General features: G+C 41.9%; 1 protein-coding gene across 1 annotated transcript in view; it reads left to right on the plus strand.

Annotated features, from left to right (window-relative positions):
* Positions 1-16,702: 16,702 nt before the first annotated feature.
* LOC118964963 (leucine-rich repeat-containing protein 4C-like) overlaps positions 16,703-23,183 on the plus strand; it is a 39,808-nt gene continuing 33,327 nt past the window's right edge. Inside the window, exon 1 of the mRNA XM_036981446.1 lies at positions 16,703-17,879. The gene's annotated coding sequence lies outside the window, so the exon portion shown is untranslated. The remainder of the gene's footprint in view (positions 17,880-23,183) is intronic.

The following is a 23,183-nucleotide window of genomic DNA, read 5'->3' on the forward strand; positions in this document are numbered from 1 at the left end:
ATCAGGATAGATAATAATAAGGTATTTGAGGTAGATATGTACATGAAGGCAGGGTAAATTGACTAGGCATCAGGATAGATAATAATAAGGTATTTGAGGTAGATATGTACATGAAGGCAGGGTAAAGTGACTAAGTAGCAGGATAGATAATAATAATAAGGTATTTGAGGTAGATATTGTTGGTTCCGTTTTTCTGTGCACCGTTTTATTTACTTAACAAATAAGGAACACACAAAATGTGCACTTATAAATCATAACAATTTTAATCAAAATACAGCTGTAGACAGAAGTCAAAAGATCAAACATCACACATACAACTGATGTCTCACCTGAGTTCTGCCAAATAGGAAAAGTCCCAAGTTATTTTATTAAGCCCGAAGTCCAGCCCTAGTGATGTCACTGCATACGTCATTACCTTCTACTCATCAGACCAAGCCCCTGCATACACAGCTATACAAACTTGCAAGAGAGATACAATAGTTCCAGCATTTTCTAAGGGCTCAGCAGTAAATGTCCACTCCCCAAGTTGATTTATAGAGGTATGTCTGACTGGTCTCTTATCTCCCCTGCAGGGTTCTGTATTTATATTTGAGATGCTTTTCTCACAGACCGTTTCTTTATAAGAGGCAGAGACTAGAAAAGAACTGTGAAACAATGTTAAACCTTATAATGTATATATATTCTTAATCAGTAGTCTAGGACCCTATACATGTAATGTGGGAGGGTATTATAGCCCTTCCCCTTCTATTAATACAACATAAGCATAATCAATTATTATAATACATCACACATTTGGTGCAGCTCCTATCATGACCCCAATTTGACCCCATCAATATGTACATGAAGGAAGGGTAAATTGACTAGGCATCAGGATAGATAATAATAAGGTATTTGAGGTAGATATGTACATGAAGGCAGGGTAAAGTGACTAGGCATCAGGATAGATAATAATAAGGTATTTGAGGTAGATATGTACATGAAGGCAGGGTAAAGTGACTAGGCATCAGGATAGATAATAATAAGGTATTTGAGGTAGATATGTACATGAAGGCAGGGTAAAGTGACTAGGCATCAGGATAGATAATAATAAGGTATTTGAGGTAAATATGTACATGAAGGCAGGGTAAAGTGACCAGGCATCAGGATAGATAATAATAAGGTATTTGAGGTAGATATGTACATGAAGGCAGGGTAAAGTGACCAGGCATCAGGATAGATAATAATAAGGTATTTGAGGTAGATATGTACATGAAGACAGGGTAAAGTGACCAGGCATCAGGATAGATAATAATAAGAGAAAACTAAAGAACAGAGTAGCAGCAGCATATGATGAGTGTAAAGGTGTGTGTGTGTTTGTTGTCTTGTGTGTGTGTAAGTTTAGTGTGTGTGAGTGGGTGATTGTGTATGCATAGTGTCTACACTGATTTTACAAAACATGCTCTTTCCAAGACATAGACTGACCAGGTGAATCCAGGTGAAATATATGATCCTTTATTGATGTAACTTGTTAAATCCACTTCAATCAGTGTAGATGAAGGGGAGGAGACAGGTAACATAAGGATTTTTAGGCCTTGAGACAATTGGGACATGGATTGTGCATGTGTGCCATGCAGAGGGTGACTGGGCAAGACAACAGATGTAAGTGCCTTTGAACGGTGTATGGTAGTAGGTGCCAGGCGCACCGTTTTGAGTGTGTCAAGAACTGCAAAGCTGCTGGGTTTTTCACACTCAACAGTTTCCCTTGTGTTCCACTACCCACACAACTGTGGGAAGCATTGGAGTCAACATGGGCCAGCATCCCTGTGGAATCCCATTTGACCCCTAATAGAGTCCAAGTCTCGACGAATTGAGGCTGTTCTGAGCGAAAAGGTGGGTGCAACTCAATATTGGGAAGGTGTTCCTAATGTTTTGTACACTCAGTGTATAGTCTTATGTGTGTTCATAGAGTCAGTGCAAGATGGGGTAGCTGCAGATAGTCCGCAATCGTTTAAGGAACAATTTAGCAGACTTATGGCTATTTCGCAGTCTTATGGCTTGGGGCTTGAAGCTATCTCGGAGCCTGTTGGTCTGGGAGCCGATGCTCCAGGACCTGTTAGTCGGATGGTAGCAGAGTGAACAGTCTATGGCTTGGGGCTTGAAGCTGTCTCGGAGCCTGTTGGTCTGGGAGCCGATGCTCCAGGACCTGTTAGTCGGATGGTAGCAGAGTGAACAGTCAATGGCTTGGGGCTTGAAGCTGTCTCGGAGCCTGTTGGTCTGGGAGCCGATGCTCCAAGACCTGTTAGTCGGATGGTAGCAGAGTGAACAGTCTATGGCTTGGGGCTTGAAGCTGTCTCGGAGCCTGTTGGTCTGGGAGCCGATGCTCCAGGATCTGTTAGTCGGATGGTAGCAGAGTGAACAGTCTATGGCTTGGGTGGCTGGAGTCGTTGGCAATTTTTCAGGCCTTCCTCTGACCCCGCCCGATATAGAGGTCCTGGATGGCAGGGAGCCATGACAAATATTTTCAGCCTCCTGAAGGGGAAAGAGGCGCTTTCGTGTCTTTCTTCACAACTGTGTGTGTGTGTGTGTGTGTGTGTGTGTGTGTGTGTGTGTGTGTGTGTGTGTGTGTGTGTGTGTGTGCATGCGTGCGTGCGTGCGTGCGTGCGTGTGTGCGTGCGTGTGGACCATGTCCTTAGTGATGTGGACGCCAAGGAACTTGATGCTCCCTTCAGACCACTTCAATTTAGCTGGTACATCATTGACATTTAAATTGAATTGACATTTTTACTTTCAATTACTACTACAAAGATGGCCGCCGGTCCACCCATCATCAAATGTCAACTTAAATAGGAATGTCTGTTCTATTATCTACAGTTCCGATTTCAATAGGTTTCCAATGGAAGATTGACAGTCTAATGTAAAACCAATATTAGAAAGGTATTGATATTGATATTCTTAGTCAAGTCAACATTCTCTGATGTGTGGACCTCCAACCATCTTCGTCCCACCATAGTCAAGTCGACATTCTCTGATGTGTGGACCTCCAACCATCTTCGTCCCACCATAGTCAAGTCGACATTCTCTGATGTGTGGACCTCCAACCATCTTCGTCCCACCATAGTCAAGTCGACATTCTCTGATGTGTGGACCTCCAACCATCTTCGTCCCACCATAGTCAAGTCGACATTCTCTGATGTGTGGACCTCCAACCATCTTCGTCCCACCATAGTCAAGTCGACATTCTCTGATGTGTGGACCTCCAACCATCTTCGTCCCACCATAGTCAAGTCGACATTCTCTGATGTGTGGACCTCCAACCATCTTCGTCCCACCATAGTCAAGTCGACATTCTCTGATGTGTGGACCTCCAACCATCTTCGTCCCACCATTTGAAAGTTGACATTTCAATTAAACAGCTGTTTTAGTACATTTATCAGCCAAAACCTGACACCCAGCCTGTATTCAAGAGTATGCTGTGTTTCAACCGATGGTGGGCACGACACAAACACCTCAAATGATGTCAAATAGGGTCAAAGCTACAACATATGTGGAGGAAAAAATGTAGTTTGCGTTTAAAAAAAATGTTTTTTTGTTAAAGGTAAAATTTTTAAAAAAAAGACAATTTCCATTAAACTTTAAAAGAAATACTGTTTGACAAACCTGTTTGTAAGGTTTTAAATGATATCAACCTCAACCGTTTATATTTTCTAGTGATGAAGACATGGATGTCTCATGGTGGGGTACAGTACGCAAAATGGTCAACATTGAGCACCTCTATCTCCTAAATGTTTTGTCATTTATGTCCAAAAATATACTTTCTGATCACTTCTACCGCGGGCAAATACATATTGAACATTTGGTGGAAACCAAAAGGAGTGCAGTCAAAAAGTGATTGAAATCAATGGAATGACCCTGCAATAGTTGTGATTTCCGTGCAACACTGTCTGTCTCTACACTGTAATTCCACTGCCGTTGTACCTGCCAGGTAAATACTAAAGTATTACGGACATTTGTTAGTTAAAGTGGGACTCCTCTATGTTTTAATAGTGAACAGCTAAGAGTTTCATCAGATCATGTTTCCCATCACTCCAAGCTGAGTAATGACTGTGAAGAGTACTGTCCATCAACCAGTACTCTGAACTCTATCTTTATTAATTGACTTCTGACTTAAAATGAAGGTAGCTTGAAATGTTGTCATTTAGTGGTGTTAAAAGGCCACTTCAATGAGAAATGAGTCATCATTGTTTACAATTATTCACCCAGAAGCTTTCATTAAAACAATCCTGGAAGCGTGTAACAGCCAAACTGTGAAGCATTCAACAGCCAAACTGTGAAGTGTGCAACAGCCAAACTGTGAAGTGTGCAACAGCCAAACTGTGAAGTGTGCAACAGCCAAACTGTGAAGCGAATCAACAGCCAAACTGTGAAGTGTGCAACAGCCAAACTGTGAAGTGTGCAACAGCCAAACTGTGAAGTGTGCAACAGCCAAACTGTGAAGTGTGCAACAGCCAAACTGTGAAGTGTGCAACAGCCAAACTGTGAAGCGAATCAACAGCCAAACTGTGAAGCGAATCAACAGCCAAACTGTGAAGCGAATCAACAGCCAAACTGTGAAGTGTGCAACAGCCAAACTGTGAAGTGTGCAACAGCCAAACTGTGAAGCGAATCAACAGCCAAACTGTGAAGCGAATCAACAGCCAAACTGTGAAGCGAATCAACAGCCAAACTGTGAAGTGTGCAACAGCCAAACTGTGAAGTGTGCAACAGCCAAACTGTGAAGTGTGCAACAGCCAAACTGTGAAGTGTTCAACAGCCAAACTGTGAAGTGTGCAACAGCCAAACTGTGAAGTGTGCAACAGCCAATCTGTGAAGTGTGCAACAGCCAAACTTTGAAGTGTGCAACAGCCAAAATGTGAAAAGTGTGTCTGGACTGCTGCATTTTCTTGGAGTGAGACAGTTTTTTTTGTCAGGTTCATAATTTGAATTTAAAGATGGAATTCGAGGAAACAGCAGCATGTTCGCCCCGGCGCCTTTGTTCGCGTTTTGGTTTTGATGATGTAACGGAGGAGAAACGGAGGAGAGGAACGTGATAAGCATGGGTACATATTCTGCTGTTCTATCGAGGGTGCAGTGATGTCTGAGGGGGAAACCATTTGTTGTCTCTGTAACTTATTTGTTGTTGTAATATCCCAAACGGACGTGCGGCGGTTCCACCAAATAAGGATTGTAGCTGTAAGCAGCCAAAACAGCTATTATATGTAGTCAAATATGAACATGTTTTTGAAGTGGCCAGATCTATCCGCAGTAAGCTATTCATTTTACAGTAAGCAAACCCAGCAACAGCAGTTATAATTTATCTTCATGTGTCAAACAGAGGTTTTCTAACAAAGTCTTTGACACAGTCGACACAGCCCCTGACACTAGCCCTGACATTAGCCCACTAGCCCTGACACTAGCCCACTAGCCCATTAGCCCACTAGCCCACTAGCCCTGACATTAGCCCACTAGCCCTGACACTAGCCCTGACATTAGCCCACTAGCCCCGACACTAGCCCTGACATTAGCCCACTAGCCCTGACACTAGCCCACTATCCCTGACACTAGCCCTGGCACTAGTCCTGACATTAGCCCACTAGCCCTGACACTAGTCCTGACATTAGCCCACTTGCCCTGACACTAGCCCTGACATTAGCCCACTAGCCCTGACACTAGCCCACTATCCCTGACACTAGCCCTGGCACTAGTCCTGACATTAGCCCACTAGCCCTGACACTAGTCCTGACATTAGCCCACTAGCCCTGACACTAGCCCACTAGCCCTGACACTAGCTCTGACACTAGCCCTGGCACTAGCCCTGACATTAGCCCACTATCCCTGACACTAGCCCACTAGCCCTGACATTAGCCCACTAGCCCTGACATTAGCCCACTAGCCCTGACATTAGCCCACTAGCCCTGACACTAGCACTGACATTAGCCCACTAGCCCTGACACTAGCCCACTATCCCTGACACTAGCCCTGGCACTAGTCCTGACATTAGCCCACTAGCCCTGACACTAGCCCTGGCACTAGTCCTGACATTAGCCCACTAGCCCTGACACTAGTCCTGACATTAGCCCACTAGCCCTGACACTAGCCCACTAGCCCTGACACTAGCCCACTAGCCCACTAGCCCTGACATTAGCCCACTAGCCCTGACATTAGCCCACTAGCCCTGACACTAGCCCTGACATTAGCCCACTAGCCCTGACACTAGCACTGACATTAGCCCACTAGCCCTGACACTAGCCCTGACATTAGCCCACTAGCCCTGACACTAGCCCACTAGCCCTGCCACTAACCCTGGCATTAGCCCACTAGCCCTGCCACTAGCTCTGACACTAGCCCTGGCACTAGCCCTGAAATTAGCCCACTAGCCCTGACATTAGTCCACTAGCCCTGGCACTAGCCCTGACATTAGCCCACTAGCCCTGACATTAGTCCACTAGCCCTGACATTAGTCCACTAGCCCCGGCACTAGCCCTGACATTAGTCCACTAGCCCTGGCACTAGCCCTGACATTAGCCCACTTTCCCTGACATTAGCCCACTTTCCCTGACACTAGCTCTGACACTAGCCCTGGCACTAGCCCTGACATTAGCCCACTAGCCCTGACATTAGTCCACTAGCCCTGGCACTAGCCCTAACATTAGCCCACTAGCCCTGACATTAGCCCACTAGCCCTGACATTAGTCCACTAGCCCTGGCACTAGCCCTGACATTAGCCCACTAGCCCTGACATTAGTCCACTAGCCCTGACATCAGTCCACTAGCCCTGGCACTAGCCCTGACATTAACCCACTAGCGTTGACTCTCCAAACCGTTTGCATGAATTTAGTTTAATTCATTTTCTACTTCTATATAGCCAGGGAGTCTTACCCATCAGCTAACTGAATAATATGAGCTCCACCTTTCCAGCTTGCAAATTTACTTCATTAACATAAGAGCCAAGCGAGTGGCATCCGTCCATTTTGGGCATTAGTGGCATCAGTCCATATAACAAGATAATGGTATGGGTGGAGATGTGAGGTATGAAGCCAAATATATGATCTCTCCGCAAATAGGCAGCAATGAATGGATGATAGTCTAGGTATTGAAACTACAGCTTTATAACACAAGTTGCATTGTTCCCTGGAGTATTTGTGAACAGTTGTGTTCCTCTGCAAGAATCTATTGGAATCAATAAGACCAGATTCAAGGTCAAATGCTTAAAACTGTATCTAAAAATACAGTCACGGAGAGAAAGCCAACTGTGTGAACGGTGTTGGTTATTAACACCAACTGTTTCAGTGTGCTTTTTGTGCTACACCAACTATAAGACTTCACATCCCTCTAGTGCTTCAGTGCCGGCCTTCTTGTTGATTTCATGATTTTGTGCTGATCCGCGTATTGATTGGCTGGTCTCGGGAGCAGCAGAGGCAGGCAGGTTGGTGGGCGCGTGGGCGTTTTATGATCTGTCCTCATCCTCTTTCCATCCTGTAAAGTGCTTAACAACAATCAATCTTTACTCCGCTCTTCAGAGATAGTGTTGGCTGTGAGGGCTGGTATTGATCAGCAAAGTCTCCAGGTAATCTTTACTCAAAATACAAACTTCACCTTTTCCCTGACTGAGGAGAAAGCAATGTAAAAAGAGCTGTATAACAGTCCGGTGCAATGATATATACAAGACCTCCATATTCATCCACCATCTCTGGTTAGGTCCTCTTAGTGGAGTATCAGACCTCAACCACCTGTAAGAGTCAAGGCCTGAATCAACACTCTACCAACAAGAAGAAACGCTATCAACTGAGGTAGGCCTTCTAGGTGAAACGCTGATTTCAGTTCAGTAGTGAGATGACCTTTCTTTGTTCCCTACCTTTGTTTTCCTCTCCTCTGTGTTGAATAAAGGTCAAAGTTCAGTTCAGTAGTGAGATGACCTTTCTTTGTTCCCTCCCTTTGTTTTCCACTCCTCTGTGTTGAATAAAGGTCAAAGTTCAGTTCAGTAGTGAGATGACCTTTCTTTGTTCCCTACCTTTGTTTTCCACTCCTCTGTGTTGAAGGGAGGTCAAAGTTCAGTTCAGTAGTGAGATGACCTTTCTTTGTTCCCTGCCTTTGTTTTCCTCTCCTCTGTGTTGAATAAAGGTCAAAGTTCAGTTCAGTAGTGAGATGACCTTTCTTTGTTCCCTCCCTTTGTTTTCCTCTCCTCTGTGTTGAATAAAGGTCAAAGTTCAGTTCAGTACTGAGATGACCTTTCTTTGTTCCCTCCCTTTGTTTTCCACTCCTCTGTGTTGAAGGGAGGTCAAAGTTCAGTTCAGTAGTGAGATGACCTTTCTTTGTTCCATACCTTTGTTTTCCACTCCTCTGTGTTGAAGGGAGGTCAAAGAAAAAGATATCGTTGCTAGATGAAACCTGAGAGACAGAACGAGTCCATTCCGTGTTCAGGAAGGCCTTGGGGTGACCGTCACTGACAGAGAGGACGAGTCCATTCCGTGTTCAGGAAGGCCTTGGGGTGACCGTCACTGACAGAGAGGATGAGTCCATTCCGTGTTCAGGAAGGCCTTGGGGTGACCGTCACTGACAGAGAGGACGAGTCCATTCCGTGTTCAGGAAGGCCTTGGGGTTACCGTCATTGACAGAGAGGACGAGTCCATTCCGTGTTCAGGAAGGCCTTGGGGTGACCGTCACTGACAGAGAGGACGAGTCCATTCCGTGTTCAGGAAGGCCTTGGGGTGACCGTCACTGACAGAGAGGACGAGTCCATTCCGTGTTCAGGAAGGCCTTGGGGTGACCGTCACTGACAGAGAGGACGAGTCCATTCCGTGTTCAGGAAGGCCTTGGGGTGACCGTCACTGACAGAGAGGACGAGTCCATTCCGTGGTCAGGAAGGCCTTGGGGTGACCGTCACTGACAGAGAGAACGAGTCCATTCCGTGTTCAGGAAGGCCTTGGGGTGACCGTCACTGACAGAGAGGACGAGTCCATTCCGTGTTCAGGAAGGCCTTGGGGTGACCGTCACTGACAGAGAGGACGAGTCCATTCCGTGTTCAGGAAGGCCTTGGGGTGACCGTCACTGACAGAGAGGACGAGTCCATTCCGTGTTCAGGAATGCCTTGGGGTGACCGTCACTGACAGAGAGGACGAGTCCATTCCGTGTTCAGGAAGGCCTTGGGGTGACCGTCACTGACAGAGAGGACGAGTCCATTCCGTGTTCAGGAAGGCCTTGGGGTGACCGTCACTGACAGAGAGGACGAGTCCATTCCGTGTTCAGGAAGGCCTTGGGGTGACCGTCACTGACAGAGAGGACGAGTCCATTCCGTGTTCAGGAAGGCCTTGGGGTGACCGTCACTGACAGAGAGGACGAGTCCATTCCGTGTTCAGGAAGGCCTTGGGGTGACCGTCACTGACAGAGAGGACGAGTCCATTCCGTGTTCAGGAAGGCCTTGGGGTGACCGTCACTGACAGAGAGGACGAGTCCATTCGGTGTTCAGGAAGGCCTTGGGGTGACCGTCACTGACAGACTGACAGTCGGGATAAGTGTCAGGTCTAATGGAGACCTGCTTTTCTTCTCTTTGACATCTTCCACCAAACTGACAGGAACGCTGAGGTCATCCTATAACCTGTCATCCTCCACCAAACTGACAGGAACGCTGAGGTCATCCTATAACCTGTCATCCTCCACCAAACTGACAGGAACGCTGAGGTCATCCTATAACCTGTCATCCTCCACCAAACTGACAGGAACGCTGAGGTCATCCTATAACCTGTCATCCTCCACCAAACTGACAGGAACGCTGAGGTCATCCTATAACCTGTCATCCTCCACCAAACTGACAGGAACGCTGAGGTCATCCTATAACTTCCCTCCTCTGTCATCACGGCCCTGAAGCATGATCACTCATCTTCACCACTCTCTCGTTTGATTTTGCGTGCAGCAAGTTCAAGTAGGATGGCAATGGAATGAAACTGGAGGAACTTAGCCAGAGGTGGGCGAAACATGCCAACCCAAATCACAGAAGTAGTACAACTCATAGTGTACAACAGGGAGAGCCTCTCTTCTTCTTCTCTCTCTTCATGTTTATGCTAATGAGCCTCATTACCATGCTTTGTAGAAATCTGGGGCTGTACTGGAAGTCATGTGATCAGCACTCAGTACAGTTTTTGGAGGTCATTCAAATCCAATGGGGATCCAGTGCAATTAATCAAAATAATGTATTCGGGAAAAACAACGCAGTAGGACAGCGAAGTTCACCGTCGATGGGAGGTGGACTGTATTTGACGGCGCGCCAGGTATCCATATTGGCATGGAGACCGAGGGAGTTTTGGATAATTCTTCATGTACATTGTTTGACTTCTCCTTGCCTATCCCAGAGAGACCAAGAGAAGAGTAAAATAATTCAGATGCTGGAATACTTCATCTTAAAGAGTATTTTCATGTTGTTTGGATATTGCCTGTGTGTTGAAGAGTGAAGTGATTGAGTGGAAAATATGTAGAAAGCACAGGATGTTGGGTCATTGAATGAGGGCCTGGTGTGTCTTTGTGAGTTACAGCGGCTGTCATGTAGTCTGGCTGACACGAGCTCTCAAAGTCTTCTTGTTGTGTGGTCACGTGGCAGTCAGGCTAGATGTCATGAAGCTTAGCGCAAATAATGATAAGGATTCTGTTTAAGAATGACAAGTAAATGATGATAAGGATTCTGTTTAGGAATAACAAGTAAATGATAAGGATTCTGTGTAGGAATAACAAGTAAATGATAAGGATTCTGTTTAGGAATAACAAGTAAATGATAAGGATTATGTTTAGGAATAACAAGTAAATGATAAGGATTCTGTGTAGGAATAACAAGTAAATGATGATAAGGATTCTGTTTAAGAATGACAAGTAAATGATGATAAGGATTCTGTTTAGGAATAACAAGTAAATGATAATAAGGATTCTGTTGAGGAATAACAAGTAAATGATAATAAGGATTCGGTTTAGGAATAACAAGCAAATGATGATAAGGATTCTGTTGAGAAATAACAAGCAAATGATGATAAGGATTCTGTTTAGGAATAACAAGCAAATGAGAAAATTGATTTACTCATACACGTATGCTCAAGAAAGATGCAAGCTCAAGGATGACACGTGCTCAATGATGACAAGGTGTTTTACATACAATGTGTGAGTTTTGTATAGGACAAGGGCCTCACACCCTGAAGTATCAGTGTGTTCAGTGGAATAGGAAAAAAGGAAGGTAAATAAGTGTCTACCCATCAAGTCAGTTCAATTCCTACTTAATTACCAATAAGTAATGTTTGATTTAAAAATATACATATATCCTCTAGTAAGGCCACAGCTGAAATGGTAAATAAAAGTAAATGAAAGGGTAAATATGCTATTATGTTTCTACCTTTATACTAAGGCTGTAAAACGACTAAAACATCTTGAATTAATTGCATGATTTGCTCTGATTATCGGGACTAATCTCAAATTCAGAATTTGCTCGAATTGAGCTGTAATTTTAAGATTTTGTTTTATACAGAAAAAGCATTAAAAGAATATTGACGGCTTGATTTTGTCCAAAATCAAGAAACGGTTCGCAAAATCAGGTAAATGAATAAAGCCCCCCTTTCTTTAACTTCAATGTCAACTTGTTTTCATAATGTTGTTTTTACCTGTAATGAGTATGTACTGCATTTTGGATGTTTTGATAATGTTGTTTTTACCTGTAATGAGTATGTACTGTATTTTGGATGTTTTAATAATGTTGTTTTTGCCTGTAATGAGTATGTACTGTATTTTGGATGTTTTGATAATGTTGTTTTTGCCTGTAATGAGTATGTACTGTATTTTGGATGTTTTGATAATGTTGTTTTTACCTGTAATGAGTATGTACTGTATTTTGGATGTTTTGATAATGTTGTTTTTACCTTTAATGAATATGTACTGTATTTTGGATGTTTTGATAATGTTGTTTTTACTGTAATGAGTATGTACTGTATTTTGGATGTTTTGATAATGTTGTTTTTACCTGTAATGAGTATGTACTGTATTTTGGATGTTTTGATAATGTTGTTTTTACCTTTAATGAATATGTACTGTATTTTGGATGTTTTGATAATGTTGTTTTTACTGTAATGAGTATGTACTGCATTTTGGATGTTTTGATAATGTTGTTTTTACCTGTAATGAGTATGTACTGTATTTTGGATGTTTTGATAATGTTGTTTTTACCTGTAATGAGTATGTACTGTATTTTGGATGTTTTGATAATGTTGTTTTTACCTGTAATGAGTATGTACTGTATTTTGGATGTTTTGATAATGTTGTTTTTACCTGTAATGAGTATGTACTGTATTTTGGATGTTTTGATAATGTTGTTTTTACCTGTAATGAGTATGTACTGTATTTTTGATGTTTTCAGTGTATTCTGAATGCTTTCAGACAATGTGACGAATCACGATAAAGAAAAAAAATGTGCTCTAAAATAACAAAAAGTGAATTTGAATTGACTGATGATGTCACGGCTGTTGAAGGAGGAGGACCAAGGTGCAGCGGTGGTGAGGGTACATATTCTTTATTTAAGATGACGCCGACAAAAACAATAAACACTACAAACAAACCGTGAAGCTAAAGGCTATGTGCCCTAAACAAAAGCCAACTTCCCACAAAGAAAGGAGAGAAAAAGGGCTACCTAAGTATGGTTCCCAATCAGAGACAACGATAGACAGCTGTCCCTGATTGAGAACCATACCCGGCCAAAACATAGAAATACAAAATCATAGATAACAAAACATAGAATGCCCACCCCAAATCACACCTTGACCAAACCAAATAGAGACATTTAAAAGCTCTCTAAGGTCAGAGCGTGACAGATGAACTCTTGACAGCTCTACGTTATACACTACTGGTCAGTGGATTCAACTGCTTTGTCCTGTAGACTCATAGACTACACTTAAGAGTTTTTTCTGTTATCTTTCTGGGTTTTGCATCCTTTCAAACCACTAAATAGTTTAAAACCACCACAAACTCAGACAGAAATAGGCATCGCCCTACTTCGGGGACATGGAGGCGCAGACACTCTCCACATTACCTGGGACATGGTAATAGCGCCGCATCGCTCCTCCCTCCTAAGAGAATTTAGCCCAGATGTGACAGGCATACTCTGCAGTTGCGTTGAAAGTCTTGGGTTCGTCTTCTGCTGGGACTCAGGGAGAGGAGTTGATGCCGACTCAGCCTTTAGTCTCTGCATGGGCCTCATCTTATGGATCTCTTATGTTGGGGGTGGCCACTTAATATTCAATCAAGGCTGGGAGAACAAGTGCATTGGGGGTAGCCATCTTAATAATTGAAGGACAGCCTTGGTACAGTAGCTATGGAAAATCCTTGGAAGTTTTTTTTTTCTGGCTCTTGAAGTTTGTCCCAGAAAGCTGTGAGACTTGTTTTTTCAAGACAGCTGATCCCAAACTCCCTATAGGCAGATATAGAAAGAGATGAATGAGGAAGAAACAGACAATGCATTGGCCAACATCAAATGCAGTGTGACAGTGCAGGGGCTGTGGGCCAAACGGAAGGAGATTAACCAATGGAAGGCCTTGTTCCTCAGGGATTTGTTAACACTGTAACTGGTCGCTTTCCTCCGTGTCCTTCAATTTATTTGGCAGTTTACTGCTTCAGGTATTTAAAGGTTCTGAAAATTACATTTGGCTACCTTCCAGGAAGTTGGAAAAGACAGGCTGAGTGGGTGGGGAGCTTATATTCATGAGTTCGCCTTGACTGACAGCTCTTTTGAAACGCCTATTTCAAGCAACTTGGATGCAGTGAGCAGTGTTACAGTTAAATCATCTCAAGCTAATTTGGTGAAACACAAAGCAACTCAAACAACATTGAAATTGCATCAATGATATCCATTTTTTTATTTTTTTTATTAATCTCCCATTTGGCATGTCTCTTGTGATGCGGTTCACAGCACCACTGACTGATGTGTTGACTTGACAACTGCGTCTGTGTTTTGAATGACCCATCGCTTCCTTTTGTTTCATGCTGGCTGAAGACCTAGCTAGCCAGCAACATGCTAACACCAGACGCAGAGGAAAGGGGTGACATATAAATATATTTGCCATAGATGAATCGGGTAAACTTTGAATTATATTTGCTGACGCTCTACAGTAAAATGTGGGAACCAGTAGAGTTGCTATCTATCCATATATACCACGCCCCTCTGCAGGCATGCCTTCTCCGATATTGGTTACAAGGCAGTACTTATTTAAATTAGGTAAGAGAATCACGTTACCATTGATGTATTAAAATGAGCGTTAAGGTCCCCTTGTCCCCTTAATAATGAATCCAAGTGTTTGACATGGGGGAGGGGACCAGTAACTTTATAATCAAACTTTATCAATGTAGAAGCAACAGTCATTTTTCATACTTTAGTCATCATACTTCGATCAGTTTTCATCAAAATATCATACATTTCCTGAAAAACCTGATTTTGACTGTTCATGACCTTTTAACATGGTCATGATGCAACAGGCTTGTCATTAGCGTCACATGAACCACAGTTAATGATGAACTGACGAAGCAATTCCCCAAAATAAAAAGGTTAGGTGCTCGATGCCACGATGTGACCTAGAACACATTCCCATTCGGGTCCCAAACTAACGAAAAACGTATTACATCTTTATAGAGAGTTCATAAAGTCTTCATAAGCACTACACAGATTATTTATAAATACTTTAGAAGCAGTCACTGCCACTTGATAAAGTACATAGAAGATCCATTAAAGTAGGTTCTTTGGCACCCTAGCATGGATTTTGCCAAGACCCGTAAAGCCTAATTTAAAACCTTATTAAACGTTTTTTTTTGTTTAAAGTAGGAGCCAAATAGTTAATGTTGGCTGTCATGTCAGGTGGAATTTCTATGATGTTTAATTTGACCAAGTAACTAAATCAATGGAAGTATTCGGAGCAAAACAGTTGACATGGAAGTAGCTTGTAGTTTGTATTACAGTGTTCTATTACAGTACTTAGATGTATTCAGAAGAATACTTGCTGCCGCTAATCACTTTTACAACGTCACATGTCATCCATCCCTCCCTTCAACCATCCCACTGATATAGTTTTAGATTTATTTTCGGCTCTCAAAGACATCTCTCCGAATTTAAATTCATGTTTCATCAAAGCCTGCATAAAATGCTGATTACAGAAAATATATCAAAATGAATCCGCCGTGTCTGAAGATGAAAGTGTTCTAATCTTTCATGGTTATGTGACCATTACGTCATTAATGTGACTTCCTTTATTTAAAAAAAAAAATAAGTTTTACATTAAAGGAAAGTATATACAATTATTACCACCTTAACATTGTTCTAAACACTTTTCTCCCGGCCCGTGTTGATAAATCCAATTTACAGTATATTTATGACGCGTAGTGTAATCTAATGTAATACAATGCTCGGTGAAATTAAATAGTGTTGGTTGGTGTGCTAGTTTTCAGCTTTTCCTTGTACGCCACAACTGAATCTAACCATTTAAACCGGTTGTGTGGACTCTTTGAAAAAATGACATTGATCAGTAAGGCTAAGAAGAAAACATAACAATACACTGGGTGCTTTAAGACTTTCCCTCTGTGTTGCTGTTACTCCCATAACTAGGCCTTCTATAAGATTGCCAACCCTTTCCTGTATTTTCATCTAACCACGCTGAGATCACGATCTCTTTCGCAGACGAGCCCTGCATCAACACATCAATAAACAATTAGTACACTATACATACCTATATAGACATAAATTACACAAAACACTAAAAGCAAAGCACAAGCATACATAACATCAGGCTTCTAGGCTCAGTCCCTGTCCACAGTCTTGCGGTGCTGAATTTCAAAATTCAGATTCCGTCGCTGTCCTTTTCAGTCGGTGCTGAATCGCCTGAACGCGTGTGCGTGTGCCCGCGCCTGCGCCTGTTTCTCTATGTGTTTGTGTCATGTTACGATGATACATTTTCACTGCAACGATGAGCACCAAATGGTTTCTAGTAACAATGTAGAGCTGTTTTATATGTTGAATTGCATGTGGCCTAGACGAGAGCAATACATGTGTTGTAAGTATGGCTCTGGCCTCTACTCGATCCATTCAACTCTACACAATACATTCAGCCAAACAGCCTACAGTCATTGCCGTCTCATTTCTATGAAGCTTCTCACAAAGTGCCACTTGACTGAGGTCACACCGGAATCGGACGTCCTGTTACATGCTCAGACATCCTTGTAAGTCACTGAAAATGCAACTACCTATAATGTAAAAGGTGCAGATGCAGGTGATTTAAAGACTACTGAAGTGTATCATTTTGATTAGGCAGGACACCCTGTGAAATGGCTGATTATTGTCAATATTTGAATTGAGAGGGGCAAACGCCTGTAGGTGGCAACCCTGCCTCATCAAGTAAACACACACACACACACACACACACACACACACACACACACACACACACACACACACACACACACACACACACACACACACACACACGCACACACACACACACACACACACACACACACACACACACACACACACACACACACACACCACACACACACACACACACACCATTCCCTCTGGCCTTTATGTGTTAATGCTATTGATCAGTCAATAATTAATGAGTTCAGAGAGATGTAACCCAAATGGAAGGTCGGTAGAATGAGACGATGGATTGTAGGCGAATACTAGAGAGGTTGCAGTCTATAGCCTACCACACACACGGCAGTGGTATTTTTTACATCGCTGAGCTCGGACCATGCAGTCTAATGAATTCCATGTGCTCCCTCCCTATTCGAGCCATGGACTGCAGCAAGCGCAAGAGCGATTAGAACACAGTGGCTCCCCGGTGGATATGGTACACACGGAATATTGATGGTGCTGATATTACACGGATCCCACAAATCCCCCTGACAACGCAAAAAAAATTGTTATCAATAGTTACGCTTATGTTAAATAGGTGGTCTACCGGACTGCATCGAAAACCAGCTTCTGGTGGATATTTAGTAAATACCGAGCGCATATAGGCTACATTCCGCGCGCTCATATGCCATTGGTTTGCGTATTAGGCTCTGCGTTATTTCCCAGGGAATCAAGTTGATGGATTGGCTATGGATGCATTGGGTGGTTGTTTGACGAATCTGGATCAGAACATTCGAATAAGAATGGCTGCGTCCTTTTGAGACATGTATGTACACACCTCGACTGCATCCGTGCATATACTTCTATATTTTTTTGATTCTACGCTTGCTACATCGATCATGTTCGGGAATATTGCCTGGACATGTGACCCTTTATGGTAACTGACATTATACCTCTGCAAATCCTCCAGTAGGCTATCAGAGAACTGCACCAATAAGGGATGAACATCAATCGAAATGTGGATAGTCCATTTCAATCTCGGTGTATGGCATTAACTGTGTGCGCTCAAGAATAATTTCACTGAGAAATCCTATATAGGGCACCACGTTCAGTTCCACAGGAAAGGGCTATATGAAGAAATAGCCACAGACTTATCGCTCTCTCACAAACTCGGCAGCATTTCCCCCCATCGGAATACAAAGTCAAAAGCTACCGGCACCCCGCGGGTTTTCTCCACTGTGACCACAGGAATGGTGGATTCATCCCAATTTCATGCACCTCTTTTTGATCATTTATATATTTTCTTATTGCGTTCGAGGTTCGTTTTCTTACGTTTTTGATTCTGCTGCTGTCGATGTAGACTACGTGTGGTTGCCTCGAATCCTTTCACATGGGTGAGAATTGTGCATCGGTCTTACAGCCAATCCAATCGGATACCTTGGCCCTGGTGTGTTTGATTTTTTTTTTGCTTCATTTTGAGCACAACCCCATATCTTCGAGAAAATGCGTAAGTATCTTTTATTTGATTTATTCACCTCTTATATCTACATTAAGTTAGGCACTTTAATCTTTCTTATCCATCTCGGCTACTCTTCACGACAGAGTGGTCATTCGGGTGTTCAACACGACACCGTTTTCCGCTATAGACTAATGTCGCTATAATGTCGCTTTAGGCTACATGTGCAATAGCTGATGTTAATTCACATTTTTTAAAGACATAATTAAACCATGTGAAGCTCTCTCTCTCTCGCGCGCGCTTGCGTGTGTGTATATGTGCATGTGTGTTTAAGAGAGAGCGAGAGAGAGAGAGAGTCCGAAAGAGACATAGTAAGTGGTTAGATAAATATATACGTAATAATAGGCTTTATTTATTTAATGATGGGGTATGGCCTAAACCGTTTGGTGAGACAGTGTGTTTAGGTAGATTCGGGATTCTGTAAATCCCTGTATAGCCATTATACCAATGTTGCTAGAATACGTCATATGGTCATTCATATTCAGCTCAGGTGTGGTTCGTCATGCCGCTTAGTAATGACACATTTGCAGCACGGGGGCCACCAGATTGACCCACCAAATTCTTCAGGTGAGTTCTACAATAGGGTTTCTTAGATTTTGGATGTTTTGAGTAATATTTCTCAACTGACTCGGCCACCCAATTAGCTTATAACCACCAACTCTGTATCCGTGCATGTTAAATCCACCGTGATATTTATGACGTTCAAAGCAATTGACTCGAGCGGAGTGTCAGCCCACATGAGACTGCTTGTGTCTCAACCCCAGTGGTCTTCCGGTGGCACAGCTGCTAATGGAATGTGATGGAGGTGCATTAGTGTTGATTTCCCCCAATCGGATTCCCGAGCACTGTTGACCAGAAGGAGCATGATGTCTACCCAGGAGTTATGTAATTTGGTGCTGATTCAGATTCTAAATAGTGGGTGTTATATTATAGCTGTGGTGCCTCAACGGGGCGTCACGCTTGGGTGAGTTACGTGTTGATGTGAGCTGTCCATTGGAAGGTGGTGCTGAAAATACTACCCGCGTTAGGATACTGGAGGGCGATACCTTGTTAGGCCTCCTATATAGATTTACCCGAGCATGAAAGCATATTCCCCAGAACATGAAAGCACATTTCTTTAGATAGTAATACTGTGTTCATGTAAGTTTCTCCATTATAAATAACCATTAACCTGTATGCCATGTATGTCATTAGCAGGTTTTAAGGCAACTGTGCATTGAGAAAACATGAATGTTTCAATTGGTATGGACTTTAATTTCAATGGTTTCTCACTGTAAACAGTGTTTCTTCAGAACATTCATTAAAATATGCATGAAGTATATTATCTCTTCACATGTTGTTGCATATTCACCATTTGCCAAAAGACCAGCAGCTCAAGAAGAATGATATTTACTTTTAGTCTCATGCTGGTAATAGGAAACCCCTGTCATGTTTTGCCAAAGGCACACATTACCTTAAATCCCATTTATATTTCTTTCAATAATGGCATGTCTGCTATATGCGTAATATACCACTTTAAATTAGTCATGTTTAACTAATCACTATGATGGAAGCTGTTTGGTCTTCTTCTTGAATTACTTCAACCTGAAACTGACTGTTACTATTCCATAGCACTGAATATGTTTAGCAGTGCAAATCATGGAAGCAGATTGCACTCATGGTGTGAAGTGACACGTCTGTTGGGTCCTGTGAGCATGGAATCAATACAATGTTACATTTCACAGTCTAATGCCTTGATTTATCGACTTAAATCACAGTCTGAGTTTCTCACTGACTTCTGGCCTAAAGCATCTTCAAATATATGAAGTATCAAGGTCTGGCTTGAATGAGTTGCCAAGAGTTTGGTTTGGGATGACATAGAAGTTCATATAAATGTTGTGCGATGTTCTCATTTCTCAAAAGCGTTCTCGGGTCGAGCTGAGTTGGTATTCCACACCTTCTGTGGTCTAGATCACATGATATTAATTTAGAGAAATGTCCACGCCTCAATCCTAAATGAGTCAGAAAGATTGATACCATCTAATAATGTGGTGCCAATCTTCCCCAGTCATTTGTTATTGAGAGGATGAACTTTCTTTTAAAGGTCATTCATTAACATTGGGCTATCAGTGTCCTCCAGTGTGAGGCTTGTGAAGATCTTGGTCAGCATTGTTCAGTGATAATACTGTAGATTACATGGGGGGCTACATTCACACTGGGGGGGCTAAATTCACCCCGGGCAGCCTAAATTCACACTGGGGGGGGGGGGGGGGGGGGGGGGGGGGCTGTGTCAGAATTGAATTATTACCTACAGTTTACTGAAGGTGTTTTTACAGTATTGTACTAACAATACTGCATGCTGTTTAGAAAAATATATGCACTAATTACAATATGACCATGCTATGTCTCATTCATACTGAGGAGTTGAACTAAGAGGAAGTAGACACATGGGCCTCCACTGCCTCATACTTCGAATGTAGTCGATACACTGCCTCATACTTCGAATGTAGTTGATACACTGCCTCATACTTCGAATGTAGTCGATATACTGCCTCATACTTTGAATGTAGTCGATACACTGCCTCATACTTCGAATGTAGTTGATACAGTGCCTCATACTTCGAATGTAGTCGATATACTGCCTCATACTTTGAATGTAGTCGATACACTGCCTCATACTTCGAATGTAGTCCATCCCCTGCCCTTATACTTCTACTGTAGTTGATACACTGCCTCTTACTTCTACTGTAGTCCATACACTGCCTCATATTCTACTGTAGTTGATATACTACCTCATACTTCTACTGTAGTTGATACACTGCCTCATATTCTACTGTAGTCAATACACTATTTCATTCTTATACTGTAGTCCATCACTACCTCATACTTCTACTGTCATCAGTACACTGCCTCATACCTCTACTGTAGTTGATACACTGCCTCATACTTTGACTGTAGTTGATACACTGCCTCATATTCTACAATAGTCAATACACTGCCTCATACTGATACTGTAGTCCATACACTACCTCATACTTCTACTGTAGTTGATTCACTGCCTCATACTTCTACTGTCATCAATACACTACCTCATACTTCTACTGTAGTCCATACACTGCCTCATACCTCTACTGTAGTTGATACACTGCCTCATATTCTAAAGTTGTTGATATATTGACTCTTACTTCTACTGTAGTACATACACTGCCTCATACTTTTACTGTAGTTGATACATTGCCTCTTACTTTTACTGTAGTCGATGCATTGCCTCATGCTTCTACTATAGTTGATGCATTGCCTCATGCTTCTACTATAGTCAATATACTGCCTCATACTTCTACTGTAGTCAGTATACTGTCTCATACTTATACTGTAGTCAATATACTGTCTCATACTTATACTATAGTCGATATACTGTCTCATACTTCTACTGTAGTCAATATTCTGTCTCATACTTATACTGTAGTCAATATACTGTCTCATACTTCTACTATAGTCGATATACTGTCTCATACTTCTACTGTAGTCAATATACTGTCTCATACTTCTACTGTAGTCAATATACTGTCTCATACTTCTACTGTAGTCAATATACTGTCTCATACTTCTACTGTAGTCAATATACTGTCTCATACTTCTACTGTAGTCAATATACTGCCTCATACTTCTACTATAGTCAATATACTGTCTCATACTTCTACTGTGGTCAATATACTGTCTCATACTTCTACTGTAGTCAATATACTGCCTCATACTTCTACTGTAGTCAATATACTGCCTCATACTTCTACTGTAGTCAATATACTGTCTCATGCTTCTACTGTAGTCAATATACTGTCTCATACTTCTACTGTAGTCAATATACTGTCTCATACTTCTACTGTAGTCAATATACTGTCTCATACTTCTACTGTGGTCCATGCCTTTAAGATTATTTATTTAGTTTTGTTTTCACCTCATTTTAACATTCTGTCGTAAAAAATGTCATTCATTCTGTCGTTAACTTCTTCGGGATCGGTATCCCTTCCACAGGACGGTTGAGCTAACGTAGGCTAATGGGATTAGCATGAGGTTGTAAGTAACAAGAACATTTCCTAGGACGTAGACATATATGATATTGGCAGAAAGCTTAAATTCTTGTTAATCTAACTGCACTGTCCAATTTACAGTAGTATTACAGTGAAATAATACCATGTTATTGTTTGAGGAGAGCGCATCATTTTCAACATGAAGAATTATTAATAAACAAACTAGGCACATTTGGGCAGTCTTTATACAACATTTTGAACAGAGTTAAAATTGGTCCCTCGGATCAGTCTAACAAGTTGCACATAGACTGCTGCCATCTAGTGGCCAAAATCTAAATTGCAGCTGGGCTGGAATAATACATTATGGCCTTTCTCTTGAATTTCAAAGATGATGGTACAACAAAAAATACAAAAGAACGTTTGGTTTTTTTCTTTGTATTATCTTTTACCAGATCTAATGTGTTATATTCTCCTACATTCCTTTCCCATTTCCACAAACTTCAAAGTGTTTCCTTTCAAATGGTACCAAGAATATGCATATTCTTGCTTCAGGGCCTGAGCTACAGGCAGTTAGAGTTGGGTATGTCATTTTAGGTGAAAATTGAAAAAAGTATCAATTTTTTATGTTAAAAAACTAGTTTCCCTATCTCAAGAGGTTAAATAAAAATGACTATATTAAGTGCCTATTAAGTGCCAAATAAAGTAACAGGGTTGACCGTAACAGAGTTGACGATTTCATCTTTAATCAGCCATAAATCCCCTTGTGACAGGATGAATGGAAGCTTGTAAAAAAAAAAAAAAAAAAATGTTGTCTACGAGTAATAGGGTTGCTGTGTTATGCTCGACCCATTCAGTTTTCCACCAGAAAATGGTGCTCACCAGGTTTTACACTATTAGATGTTCAATATTTATCTTGAAAAAAAATATTTAAAAAGAAATAAGTTTCACCATATTAAAACTAGAGTTCAGTTTACAGAATAGGGTTGACCTTAAAACGAGGGCCGGATTGTTGTTTTTTACCCTAAAATGAATCACTAATCACATGAAATACAGTGAGCTCCAAAACTATTGGGACAGTGACACATTTGTTGTTGTTTTGGCTTTGTACTCCACCACTTTGGATGATACAATATGATACAATATATGCTAACTTCCCCAGTTATTGTAATGGTGAGAGATTAGCATGTCTTGGGGCTATGATAAGAAAAGCTAACCTCCCCTGTAATTGTAATGCTGAGAGGTTAGCATGTCTTGGGGGTATGATTTAAAATGCTAACCTCCCCTGTAA

The sequence above is a fragment of the Oncorhynchus mykiss genome, chromosome 6, assembly GCF_013265735.2.
Source record: "Oncorhynchus mykiss isolate Arlee chromosome 6, USDA_OmykA_1.1, whole genome shotgun sequence".
Taxonomy (NCBI): Eukaryota; Metazoa; Chordata; class Actinopteri; order Salmoniformes; family Salmonidae; genus Oncorhynchus; species Oncorhynchus mykiss.